The 13,928-nt window shown below is 38.7% G+C and overlaps 1 protein-coding gene across 2 annotated transcripts in view; it reads right to left on the bottom strand.

Moving 5' to 3' along the window:
* The window catches only part of ugt8 (UDP glycosyltransferase 8), a 38,325-nt gene extending 30,176 nt beyond the window's left edge, over positions 1 to 8,149 (bottom strand). The window contains exon 1 of one of the 2 annotated variants that reach the window (XM_066649139.1): positions 7,958 to 8,149. The gene's annotated coding sequence lies outside the window, so the exon portion shown is untranslated. Of the gene's footprint in view, positions 1 to 6,055; positions 6,151 to 7,957 lie in introns of those variants that run through there. The other variant, XM_066649149.1, reaches the window with a different exon arrangement.
* Between the last annotated feature and the right edge of the window lie 5,779 nt (positions 8,150 to 13,928).

Genomic DNA, 13,928 nt, shown 5'->3' with positions numbered 1-13,928 from the left:
GGTAGTGACTCGAAGTAATCCATTACTGATTCCCCATTGATTAACTTAAATAGTAATGGGATACTAATAACATCCAGGAAAATGTCATCTCAAATCCCATTACTTTTAAGTTATATTCTAAAACTACAAATATACTGTAATCAAATCTGCAAAGTACAAAAAACATAATGGTTCTTTAGGATCAACAACATTAAACATTACTTTCACTATACTTGATGTTCCCATTTTCTCTGAACCAGTCCATGTGGAAATATCAATTCTCCCCCATGTCGTTGTAGACAAACTGCATGTGTGCTGCACTCGTCATATGACATGCTGTGCAGTCAGCTGTGGTGAGGTGTTAGGGCATGTAGAAGTTACACAGAAAATGGCTTGGGAAATGTTTAATGTACTGGATATGAAAATGATCTTTTCATGGGAGTCATGGAAGTAATATTTAATAAACATTACTTTGTTACAAAAAGAAAGTAAATCACATTACTCTGATGCGTTCCTTTGTACCACGTTACCCCCAACACTGCTTTCCATGCCCTCATCTCACTGGGGAAGGCCTTAACTATTATTACTTCACACAACTCATCTCTAAACCTCTCACTAAAAATACCTGCTCTCAAATTCCATGTAGACTTCATTTTCTCCTTGGACAGCTTTGTTCAGAGATGCACAAATAATAGGCCTCAGTGCGCTTTGAAAAAAACAATGACTTGTTCCAGCATCAACAGATCTCAAGAGTTTTAAAACACAATACAGAATATTTCCCAAACCCAGACAATGCCCAGCCTTGGATTACACGGTCAATAGATGGGTTCTATTAGAAGTAGGTTGTCTGGGCTGGACCCAGACACTTCATCCGTGTCTAGATCTGCATCTTTATTGTTGGAAATATTAACTATATGAATGCGCTACCTTTTGGGAGATCGACTCAACTCCTTTCCCACATTAGACAATAGATCTCCACCCAACAACACTATTGACACTCCTGCACTTGCTACAACAATTCACAAACTTATTCCACAATGCAGCACTTTTACATCAACACAGCATTGTGTACATTATAGTCTGAGAACATCAGGAGACTCTACAAATCAGGTAACGGTGATGACAATCGAGTAAATGGGAAAATGAAGGTCATCTTGATCTTAAAAGACAATTGATGTCTAGAATTTAACAACAAAATGTCCCCAGACAGAATCAAATACAGATAACTCCTTTTATACTAAATTAACCAACAGATGACATAACTTTTTGCCTATTCAGACCGAGTAGGCATTCTCCAGCTGTCTAGATCATGTTACACAGACAGTACTGGGCCAGCAGGAAGCTTAATAATAGGGACCACATACTAGTGGTCAAAAGAACTCAACCTTTCACTGAAATGCTTGGCCGTGTGATGTCTTTGGATACAATGTGTGAAAAGTATCAATAATTCTAATTACATTCTCATTGGTGGAGGAAAGCGAGGCAGGTATAAATAAAAATCGCTGTGCTATTTACAATGCCTCTGTGACTTTTAAAAATAAACAAATACATTTTTAAATTAGACCCAATATAACCAGGTGTTGCTCCAAGGGCTCTACAATAGAGAGCAACACATGATTCGGATGCTAAAATACTTGTACACTGATATGAATGTAACCAGGTTTTGAAGGAACAGGGTGAAACTAAAGCTAGGACATCACTAGGAATCCACACATTTGCAAGCCCAGTCCTCTAGAGTCCACATTTTCACTCTGTCCCATTTTCCAATCGCACCCATATTTAACAACACCAAATGTTAAAGTAACACTAGGTAGTATTTTATTTACCTTAAAATTAGTTTCAGAATCACTGTGATGCTTCTTGTGACATAAAACAAGGAGAACAGAGGCTCTGTGTTTGCTACTCTGAACAGAAACTGCACTATGGAACTTGTAGGGGGCTAATTTTAAGGGGTAGGAAACCACCCCTCCCTCTACCTCCCCCTTTCAGGACAGTGCAGTAAAAGTGAGAGACACTGCAACTGTAGGGGGAGGCCAGGAGCAAACGCGGCACCTACTTTTACAATTTTTTCACTCTTATTTTGCCTCTGTCCCAAATGTTTTTTGTTTTGTTTTTTGAGCATGTTGCAGGTGTCAAACAAATGCATTGTTTTCTGTACAGGTTAAGTCAAAAGTCACAGGACACCTATTTATCTCTTTGATATGCTACATGACCAGCTTCCCACTGGAAAAACTTGCCATTGATCCAATATGGAGGCTTTCAAGATGGCAGCCATATTCCAGACATACCCTAAAATATAGGCCCCCCCTCACTCTGTGTGTCCTGTGACTTTTCACTCACCCTGTATTTCCAAAATATAATTAAGTTCGCTAGAGAAAACACTGGATTCAAGCAACTTAAATGACAAATTTTGTTTTAATGCACCTTTAGGTGTCCCAACTTTCTGTAAAGGAGTGTGTGTGTGTGTGTGTGTGTGTGTGTAAGCCCAATCCAGTAGTTACTTCATTTCAAGTGTAACACCAATTTCCATGACTTTCACTTCAGTTACACACTATACTGCATTAAAGTGTATGAGAATGTACTGCGCCCAGTACTTGCTGCGAATGGAGTTGGTCAGATTAGTGACTGAAAGAAATCGTGGCAATTCAAGTGCATCACTAGTGCTTGAGTGGTCTGTCCTGCTCAAGTGAGGAGAGATCTTAAATCAAACAAAAATAAATACATACATACATAAAAATGCAACAATAAATATAAAATGTAGCTTTTAAATGACTAATAATGAACTAGAACGGTTGCTGGCATGGTTTGATACATTTCAGAATTCACACAATAACGTCTGATAACCCAATTAAATAATCTGAAAATACAACTTAAATCACTAAACATGTTTACTGATAACACTCAAAAGAGAGCGTACCTAATAAGAAACCTGACCCTCTTATACTGATCAGAGAATCCAGTGTTCTCAGGATTTTACAGTGATTAGCAAAATATGGCAAAAGGCTCAGGTAAATGAATGGGCATTAATAAATAAACGGGTAGGTAAGTGTAGGGAGCATGGCCAAAGTCTGATAGTAAATGGAAAGCACTCAAAGATATTCACTATGCAAAGGAATGCAAAAATCAGAGTCACCTCCATTTGAATGTTCCATGTTCCTTGCTATGGTGCTGACATTCAAATGGAAGATGTGTGGATAGGGCTTACAGGTAACACTCCAGTCACAATCTTACACTTTTACCTGTGCAATTAAAAATGCAGGATAAGCTCGGGGTGTGACCCTCACTTTTTTTTCTTTTTTTTTTTCTTTAAATATAGGCTACTTATGGAGGTAGGCCATGTATGCACATTGATGAGGAGGAGCTAACTGGCAATACACAGCCTGAGCTCAAATAAGCAATCACGTACCTTTAAATCTGTGTGTTCCAAGAAACTGTGGGACTTTAGAACACTGCTTTCTTTTATTTACATACATACCCAAGCCTTGTTCTAACAGATCAATTGACAGTGTGTTATAATCCAAATACACAATTAGGAAAGCCATAACCTATGGGAAATAATGGTGATTAGCTCAGATATGCTCGTACTTAATCTAAATTCTTATATCAAGGCATAGATAAGACGTAATATACATGCCTATGCTTTTATAAGATTAAAATACTGTCCTGCAAAAAGTCTGGGAAACCCCTTATGTATTTTGCAGCCAACCTACCATTTTCCTACCCTCCTAGAGATACTAGTGTAGTTACATAGTGCAGTTTCAGCAGTGCTAACCCCCGAGCAGCAAAAACAGAGTCTCTATTCTCCTTATTACAGATCAGTGGAGCATGGCAATGATTTTGAAGCTGTAATTTTAAGGTTAAAATCATTTATCCTGTTATAAATGCCAGGTGTGTATACACAATATTAAACTCTGACATTTTATATGATGATTTTTAGGCTACTTTATAAAAATATAAACTGACATTACAACTGCACTCATCATCCATTTCATCAGCTCCACTTACCATCCAGCGGCATTCTATAGTTTAACTACAAACTGTAGTCCATCTGTAGATTTCCATAATCTGTTAGCCCCCTTTCACCTTGTTCTTCAATTGTCAGAACCCCGTTTAGAGGTTGGAACATTCTCAGCACCGCAGTGACACTGATGTGGTGGGGACGAGTTAGTCTGTTGTGCTGGTATGCAATGAAATAGACACAGCAGTGCTGCCGGATTTTTTAAAACTCTGTGCCCACTTATTGGAAACTCTATTATTAGACATACCTAACGTGCTGCTACACATTGCAGGTGTAAAAGTCAGAGTGTAGCTCATCTGTCACTGCACATTCTGCGTTCGTCGTTCTCTAGTCTTTCATCAGTTGACACAGGACACCGTTTACATGACATTTTTAGGTGGTGGACTATTCTCAGACCAGCAGAGACACAGAGATTTAAAAACTCCTGCAGCACTGCTGTGTCTGATCCACTTTTACCAGCGCAGCACAAGCTAACATACCACCACCACCACCACCTTCTCTGTGTTACTGCAGCACTGAGAATGATCTACTGACAAATCATACCGGGCTCTGTGGGGGTCCTTCGAGGTACTGATCATTGCAGAACATGGTGAAATGAGCATAAACGGCTGCAGAGCAACAAACGGACAAGATCTGTAATTGTAGAACGACATCGTGCACCTGTAGCTGATACAATGAACAGTGAATGAAGATACAAGGAGGCAGTTTTAATATTATGGCTGGATATTCAGACATTTACTGAGACTACAAACAAATCACTTGTACTTACAATGCACACACCTCAAAATTATGGTTTATTAAAGGAAATTGTTGTAACTCTAAATACTTGAACCACTTGCCTGATTATAGGGTCCTTTGCATCTTGAATGGGTTATTCACATTGAGCATGGGCTACAGATTGTTCTATATAGCACCTTTCAGAAAAGGGTTCTATATGGCCTACAGTATGGTTCCTTGATTGTAAGAAGCTTGACATCATACCACTAGAGGAACAGTTTTTGGTGCCACAGAACCCTGTTCTAAAATGGGCTATACAGAACCATCCATTCCCCATCCATCTGAAGAACACTTTCATAACGCAAAAGGACCATGTTCTTCCAAGTGGGTAGGGTTCTATATAGAACTATTACCTTTATTAAAGAACCCTTGTAGAACCATTATTTTTACATTAATTTTAAGTGTGTACCATAACGCACTGCTCTGACCCCAACCCCAACTATCCCGTCCAAAGAAAAATGTATTTTCCTATAAGCCATTGCTGTCAAATGAAAAGCCCCCTGATCCCAACACACACACAGACACACTTTTACGATGGTAGAGCACAAACAAAACCAACAAAGCTCATGAAGGAACAACCTTCAAACTTGAAAAACAGGATTGGTACATATCACCTCCCCCAAAAAACAAACACACACACACACATACCTTTTAGCACAAAGAGACAAACCAGTGTGACCAATATATTTAAAATTTATTAATTAATTGAAATTAGCCAAAGCATACTTCGCTGTTTCTTTTTCCCAGAGCTACAAAACTAAGCCAAGAGGAAGCTTACATGTAAAGCATTAGCCTTATGTAAACTGCATACCTCCTTCGTGATACCATATGCTACACCAGACTAAACTATGTAGCTTGAGTCTACTTCCCAAATTCAAACAGTTTGCAGCTTGAATGACGGCTAATCTGCTGAGTATCAGCTTGCGTTACTTAGCTGTATTACCCTCATAGTTCCAACACACGCCACCGAATTCAAAGACCCAAGATGTCTTGCTTGATCAACTGCATTTTGGAGTAAGTCAAAGTCAGACCACTGAGGAAATTAGATGGTTAGCCAAAATATCACATCAATATCTTTCCTTATAATCTTTTCACAACAACATATACACTCACAGTCCCAGAGACTATGGTTCATCTCATACGCTCTCTTCATCAGGGTGATAAACAAGCCTGGTAAGCACCTCGGTTGGTTCTTTAGATCAGTGTTAAAGCAAGACGGGGGTTGAATGTCAGCCTGATTACGGAAAGATCCCCCCACTGGAAGGCCAAGTATCAACCTACCTCAAGCCTGCTTAAATATTGATGAGGAAACTGCTAAATAAAATGTAGGCGAGGCAGTACGCTTTCATATCTGAGGCGTGGCAGTGTTCTCTGTATCTTTCTTTTTTTTCTTCCATTGAAAAAAAAAATGATTCTCCGCTATTCTCATGTTGCTCCGTTTTACTGTGGTCACAGCCTGAAGTGGACTGTAACTTGTGAGAAGACTGACAAGTTAGTGTTTGACTGTCAACACAGTGGGCTGGGAGACTCCTGGAAGCCCGCTTGACTCTCTCTTGGAAATCTTTGGTACAGTACAGCGGGTACTGTGCAAATAGCAGTTTTCTTTGTTTGTTTGCTTTTTTCAGAACCATGGCCTGACTCTGAAGTCCAGTTCTCATCATCACTGACTTTATCTGAGAATACCAGATTGTGAAAAGCCAGAAATACTAACAACTTCTCAGACTAATTTTATGAGGTGTGGGGAAAGAAAGAAAGAATGAAAGAAAGAAAGAAAGAAAGAAAGAAAAAGTCCCTGTATGTCTCTTGGAAAAACTGAAAGGAAGCTGTAATAAAGAGAAAGGTTGGGCACATGATATACTGAGAAATTTGATATATTATTTAGCTGTTGAGGCATCTGTGTCATCTACCAGTTGATGTATCTACCATTGACCAAAGGGCAAAGGGATTAATGAAAGAAAGGGTTTGGGGATAGCTCCACAGTCTTTAAGGCTCAGAACACTGAGTGGCATTCTCACAGTGTAAAAATCAAAGCTTCACATGCCGTTTGTCTGATGGGGACACTGGTCATGCATGGTTATCTCTGTATCTTCTTATTGTGTTTTTTTAAACTCCTGATTTTAATGTCATTTCCCTATGACTGGCTGTTGTGAGTGGAAATTAAAAACATGAATATATATTGCTGTTACACCACTCCACCCCAGTACCGCCACAGATTAGGTATTATTTGGGCAGGGGAATCATTCTCAGACAAAGCAGTGCTCAAAGATATTAAACACACAGCTACCTTGTTAGTCTACCATGAAGATGGAATATCAGTGGTCACAAGGAGCTGTTGGCTGAATATTTTGTGTTGGTGAACTTCTCAATACAGCTCTGAAATTGATGATATAAAAGCTCCAAAAGCAACTGCTGTTTCTCCTCCACTTGTACAAGCTCCACACACACTAACATCTACCAACAAATAATACCTGCTCTGGGGTGGTCCCGACCATTGAAAGACAGGCTGAATGGAGGCTAACAGATGGACTACAGTCTGTAACTGTAGAACTACAAAGTGCACATATATGGATAGTGGACAGAAACCAGGAGGTGGCTTTAACGTTAAAGCTGATGGGTTTATATTTCAGTGGCAATTAGATAAATATTAGATACAAATATTATGTTTGAAGACTACAAGTTAAAGGGATCATTTCCAGCAAGGTTTACTTTTGGAGTCCTATAGTACTTTTCATTGTCCAAATACATTCCCCCATACTTTTCATTTAATATGTATTTAAACCGATAGACAGACCCACGTATTAATTACTTAAAGAGGTCGCTTATAACCATTAATATATGGGAGAGTTTATCTAAGCTTATTAATAAGCCAGATTTATATATAATTCCCCCTCATATTTATAAGGAAAACAGCTTTGCTGATAGGAAAGCTTTGAGAAGTGTGTAGTTGTAGAGGATAGGTGTGGAGGGCAAGTTGGCGTTTTTGAGCTCTTTATGTATCAACATTAAACTTTTCAGAGCCGCACAGTCGATTAAATATTACGCTGAAACACCCTCCGTTATTTCAGAGCTGTTTAAAACGACTGTGTGCATTTCAGACCGAAAAACCTGGGTCTAAAGACATTAACGCAGTTGCTCGTTCTCACAGGACTCCATTGGGCAACGCCTCCGATTAAAGTCTCTTACCTTGAACAGGTGAATCAGGTGAGTTAAAGCAAAAGAGCCCTCTCACGTCCCCCAAGCTACAAGGACTCTGGCTTTTTTTCGGTCCGTTTAAGTAAATATCCTCGTTTCGACTCAGACGGGATTAATTTTGTTCGTTTTGAGGCTTACAGCTATTACAGTTAAGGTTAAACGCCTAAGTTTTAAACGGTTGAAGAGGCTGTTATCGAACTACAACAGGGAGGGAGGGAGGGAGAAGGAGTAGAGGGACGGGCTTAAAGCTACAAACCCCGACCTCAGGCTCTCGGATTGGATACTCTGACGCTCTCATTTATATTCCTGTGTTTGTAAAGCCACCTTTTTTTCTATTTTATTAAAATAAAACAGTGGAAGCTCTGTAAAGCTGATTTATTATATTATATTATATTTATTGCTTTTTCATTAGTTCATTTATTCATTCATGTTCTGTATGTGTACATGTATAGGTATACACGTGTGTGTTTAAAAAATAAAATAAAACAAATATTCAGATGCCATCCTGTTATTTGCACAATAAAAAAATGCACATTAAACATATCACAATTTAACACAATAAAATAAATAAAGCCTTTAACAAACACTGCACTGAGTCATTATTACCCTAATACATTGTAGAACTGATACCTTTATACGCCTATATTAAAATGATATACCTTATGTATCTTATTTTATCCTCTATTACTGTTCAGCTCTTTGTTGTAGCTGGTGAGAATGAATTAACAGCCAATCACAGAGCGCAGGAGGCATTGACCAATCACAATACATGAGGGTGAGGACAAAATGAAGCATTCAGAAAAAGAACGCAGCTGGTTGCTAGGTAATAGCCGCTCTCGCCTTTTTTTATGGAAGGAAGAGTTGTTAGGATGTTTACACTGTGAATAAAATAGTATTTACTAACTGTATGAACAGACAAATGCCCTTTAGCTTATAAAGTGGTTTCAAGTTTAGTGTAGGGTAAAAAGAGATTTATATACAATCAAACCTGCTCAAAAACAACAGCTTTTACAGGGCCCATGTCCAATATTTTCTTTGAATGCCTTTTTAAAAATGTGTTAATTTATTCCAAAAAAAAGCAATTTATTTAGTTTGTCCACATCCACACGTTTGGTATGTGCTCCTGCTTTAAAGGAGCAATCTGAAGGATATTTACGGTACTTAGTCATAAAATATCCAGGGTGTGTTATCATAGATTAAGGAAACAGTCAAAACTAATGCACTGCTTTCTCTCATAATATTGCTAAAGAAGTATATTCTCTTTGAGAACTGCCCAGTCCAGAGTGGAGTTCCTGTGATCCCGCACTCTGTCCAGTCATTTTACAGTTCACCATGTGACCAGGTCTACAGATAAAGTGTCTTGCAGCCATGAAATAACCAAGTGAACAGAGTTAATGTTATATTTTACCAGACCCAAAAAGCCCCATTGCCCTTCTAAATATATCCATGACCAGAAACTGAGTAAAATGAGAGGAAATATTGGCCTTATGTTTCAAAGGTGGAGGAAGTTTACAAGCAGCAACTCTACAGACCAGAGCCAGAGCTGGCTAATTTTCTCCTGAACAGGTAACAGCAAATCATTTCTGAAAAAATTATAGAAGTACAGATGCCTATGTATAGATTAAAAGGAGTGAACTCCATAGATTGTGTGTTTTATATAAAAAAGTGAAGCATAACAACTTTTGAAAGGTGCCAGGACTGTGTTTTATGAGTTTTATATGAAGAAGGTGAATAACAACATGACTGAAAGGTTTAAATACCATTGCTGTTTGTTTTAAAGAAACAGATTCGTGTGTGTTTCACATGTGTATGTGTTTTAAACAAATTAAGGAGTAAGAATTTTGTTAGAAAAGCTTTGCATATTCACCTATTCAATGTGAAACATAGAAATCAAGCATGGCAGTACACAGCAAAGCCTTGCACTAGTAGGTAGATGTTTTAGGTAAATGGTGTACACTTGATTGTGTGTTATGAATTGCTACAAAATGGAAAATAAGAAGTGTTTTAAAACAAGTTTTGTTTATAAAACCTAGGGCTAGCTTTAGCATCACATAGCTGTGTATGGTGGAAATGACTGTTCAATAAGAAGCTGGAGAATAACGCTAACTGACCCATTTAAGGGGAAACTAAATGCTTGAATATGAAAATTGTGAATAAGAAGCAGTTGCTTCAAAAGGTTTCAAAAACTATAGAGCTAGCTTCAGCTCTTAAGGTGGAACAGAGAATTGACGAAGCTGGCAAATAACGACAATAAGACTCGTAAACAGACACATGTAAGATGGAATGAAATTTTGACAACGGAAATTGTGGAAAAGAAGATCTGCCTCATAAATGATATTTATAGTGGAAGGGAAAATCGATAAATAACCCCAACATTGTCTAGTCGAAATATTCCACGTTTCATGTTCAGCAAGAGAGAGAGAGCAAGAGCGAGAGAGAAAGTGGAAAATTTGGAGTCATGTATTTGATCAAGGAATTTTCATCCAAATTCACAAGATGAATGCAACTAAATGCTAACAGAAATCTTAAAACAGGTAGAGGCACCTACTGGAGCAATGAGGGACACACTACATTTGTTTATATTTTTGATTACAGAGGGAATAATTCATCTCTGGCTTGTTTGTTCAGTTTTCATCAAACTGGCTTCACAACCTGGGGAGGGCTTCACGTCTGCGTTCTTAAGAATTTCACATTTAAAAGCTATATTTAGGGGATAAAATACACAAACAATGTATGCAGAACAACAGAGTAATAAAGTATGTAATTGTAGAACTACAAAGTGCTACTGAACCGTCGTCAGCAAGGCTGAATGTAGTAAAGAGGAAGGAGGTGGTCATAATGTTATGGTTGATTGCTGTACATGGATCTTGCAATTATTCCCTAACAGGGGCATAGAATTAGCATGAACAGAGGTGATGTGTCCCCACCAATATCCGGTGATTATTGAATTGTCCCAACCAATAATATATAGGTCCACACCAATATCAAGAGCAAATCTATACCATTGTTCCCTACACGTATCTTCACTATCCTACAAACCCCTACAAAATGCCATAATGGGCCAGATCCAAGGAGACAGGAGAGAGAGTGAGAGAGAGAGAGAGAGAGAGAGAGAGAGAGAGATGAGGTTTGTTTAAATCATTGATGATATTCCCCTGTCGAAAAGGTTCATGTTTCTATGAGCACACAGTGCAGACAGACTTTGTCCCAGTCAAACCATAACTGTCCATGTGACCTTAATTAATCATAAACCACACTAATAAAGCATGCATACTTTTTCACCCCCCCCCCCCCCCCCCACACACACACACACACACACATATATAAATATATATATTCTGTGTTATACCTTAGCCTGCATCTCTGTTGACTGTGACACAGGGCTTAAGTGAGTGTCAGTTTAGAACAAACAGCTGTAAGTGTTTTAGGTTTAAAGGATATAAGGATATACAACACACTGAAGGGGCTCAGATTTGTTTACACAATAATCATGTCCCCATAATATAAATCATTACAGTTTGAGGTGAAAACATGTTAAGGATAAGGTAAGGGTAAGGATATGAGTTAGGGTTAGGCAAGAAAAGTTATGGTTAAGCTATAACACTCCAACGAGTCCTGTGTGGGTGTGTCTCTGCATATGAAAGAGAGAGAGAGAGAGAGAAGGAAAACTGTAAATCTGTGGGAAAGAGGGAAGGTAATATTGGAGAAAGGTTGGGCTGTTGCACCTTAGGGAAGGGTGCAGTGATACTGAATTGCATTAGCACCCCACCCTGATCATACACGCAAACACACAAAGAGACACACACATACACTCTCAGCTCCACTGACCATACAGGAGCATTTTGTAGTTATATATCATCATAATTATAGACTAAAGTCCAGTTGTTGTGGTGTATACTTTATTTACCCCCTTTCACCCTGTTCTTCATTTTTCAGGAGCCCCACAGGATCGTTTAAGCACTGTTCACTCTGTTAGATACACCTACCTGCTTAGTCCACCTTGTAGATGTAAAGTCAGGGACAAGAGCTCATCTGTCGCTTTACAGTTTGTGTTGACCATCCTTTAGTCCTTCATCATTGGACATAAGATGCTGTTGGCTGGGTTTTTGATTTGATTGGTGGACTATTCTCAATCCATCTGTGACACTGAGGGCTTTAAAAACTGCAGCAGCACTGCTGTGTCTGATCCACTAGTATTAGTGCCACTGCAGCACTGAGAATGATCCATCACCCAAATCATCACTGCTCTGTGGTGGTCCTTCTGAAGAACATTGTGAAAGTGAGCAAACAATGTATACAGAGAAACAAAGAAGCAGGTGGACTACTGTCTGTAATTGTAGAACTACAAAGTGCTCCTATATGGTCCTGTGAGAATGGACAGTGAGTGTAGAAACAAAGAGGTGGTGTCATAATGTTATGGCTAATATATATATATATATATATATATATATATATATATAGGACCAGGGACCTGGAGGTTGTGGGTTCGATTCCCGCTCTGGGTGACTGTCTGTGAGGAGTTGGTGTGTTCTCCCTGTGTCTGCATGGGTTTCCTCCCACAGTCCAAAAACACATGTTGGTAGGTGGATTGGCGACTCAAAAGTGTCTGTGAAGGACTGGCACCCCCTCCAGGGTGTATTCCTGCCTTGTGCCCAATGATTCCAGGTAGACCCTGAACTGGATAAGCGGTTACAGATAATAAATGAATGTTTTTCATTGTGATACAGTCTAGCACACACACTCTGTGTTTATGAAGTCATGTTGTTGTAGCATGTATAGAATGAAGCCTGGCATTTTATTGCTGAAATAACCATGGACTTCCAGGTATAAGATTATGCCTTAAAGGTAGCGTTTGCCTTTCTCTACATCAGTAGAAACTTCACACATATGCAAGTCACCCATGCTGATATCCATCTATCCCCCCAACTCCTGGGATTCCGGGAGTTCTATAAACTTTTCAGTCTTATTTTGATCACATTTGGTTGTACTGCTTTTTCTGCTAATTACATTGATCCTATGACTGCTATTGAATTTTAAGCACATACACACACACACACGCACACACACACACACACACACACACAAACAAAAGTGTTACTTTGGCCAAAGATCAAACAAGCTACAAATTATATATGCAAATGTTTGGGCAGATTGTATCAGTGATTTCAAAAGTAGTAGTTAAAGTGACAGGAGCCTAAAGTGAAACAAGCTTTTCATGGCTCCTTATTAGCATAGCGGATTAAAGTTTGTCCATATTGAGATCACTGGTTCAGACTCTAGAGATGCCTCACCTTCCCAAAGCTTTGACCACAATTGATCTTGCTTTCTTGGTGGTGATGGTGGTGGTCGTGGGGGTGAGGTGGAGGAGGATACATGGTGGTATACTGGCCTTCTCCTGTAACTTCATGGCGAAACAGATCAGGACAGTTATCATTCTCCTCCAAGCAGAAGATGAGATTCACATGTCTTGGAGTTAACATTATTGGTATTGTGTGTGACTAGGAGAGACCTAACAGGTGTGATTGGTGATGAATAAATAGGGAGAGAAATTGGGTAATATTAAAAATACAATATCTTAAAAGTAGCTGATCTGCTATTATACATTTGGTATAGATTAACAGTTACAGGGTTATTCTAATTAGCAAGCAATAGAAATCTCTACATGAGAAATGAGCATAATTAACGTAAACATAGACAATTCTGGAGAATTACTGTTTTCAGAGCAAAAAAATTTACCTCTTGTGATTCCAGGGGGAACTGTATGTTTCAGTAAAAAGCCAACTGTTCCTTATTTATGGCTGATGTTTTACTAGTAAGTATATATTCACTGTTGAAATTACCACTAAAATTCATATGTAACTAAAGCTGTTTAGTCTTGTAGCATGTGGTATGTTAGTAGTTGGAATCTGTTCCACTTTAAATAAAAAAAAACAGCAAAAATAAGTTAATTTAACCCACTAAT

This window comes from Hoplias malabaricus, chromosome 2, assembly GCF_029633855.1.
Source record: "Hoplias malabaricus isolate fHopMal1 chromosome 2, fHopMal1.hap1, whole genome shotgun sequence".
Taxonomy (NCBI): Eukaryota; Metazoa; Chordata; class Actinopteri; order Characiformes; family Erythrinidae; genus Hoplias; species Hoplias malabaricus.
This window is presented reverse-complemented; position numbering and strand designations above follow the sequence as displayed.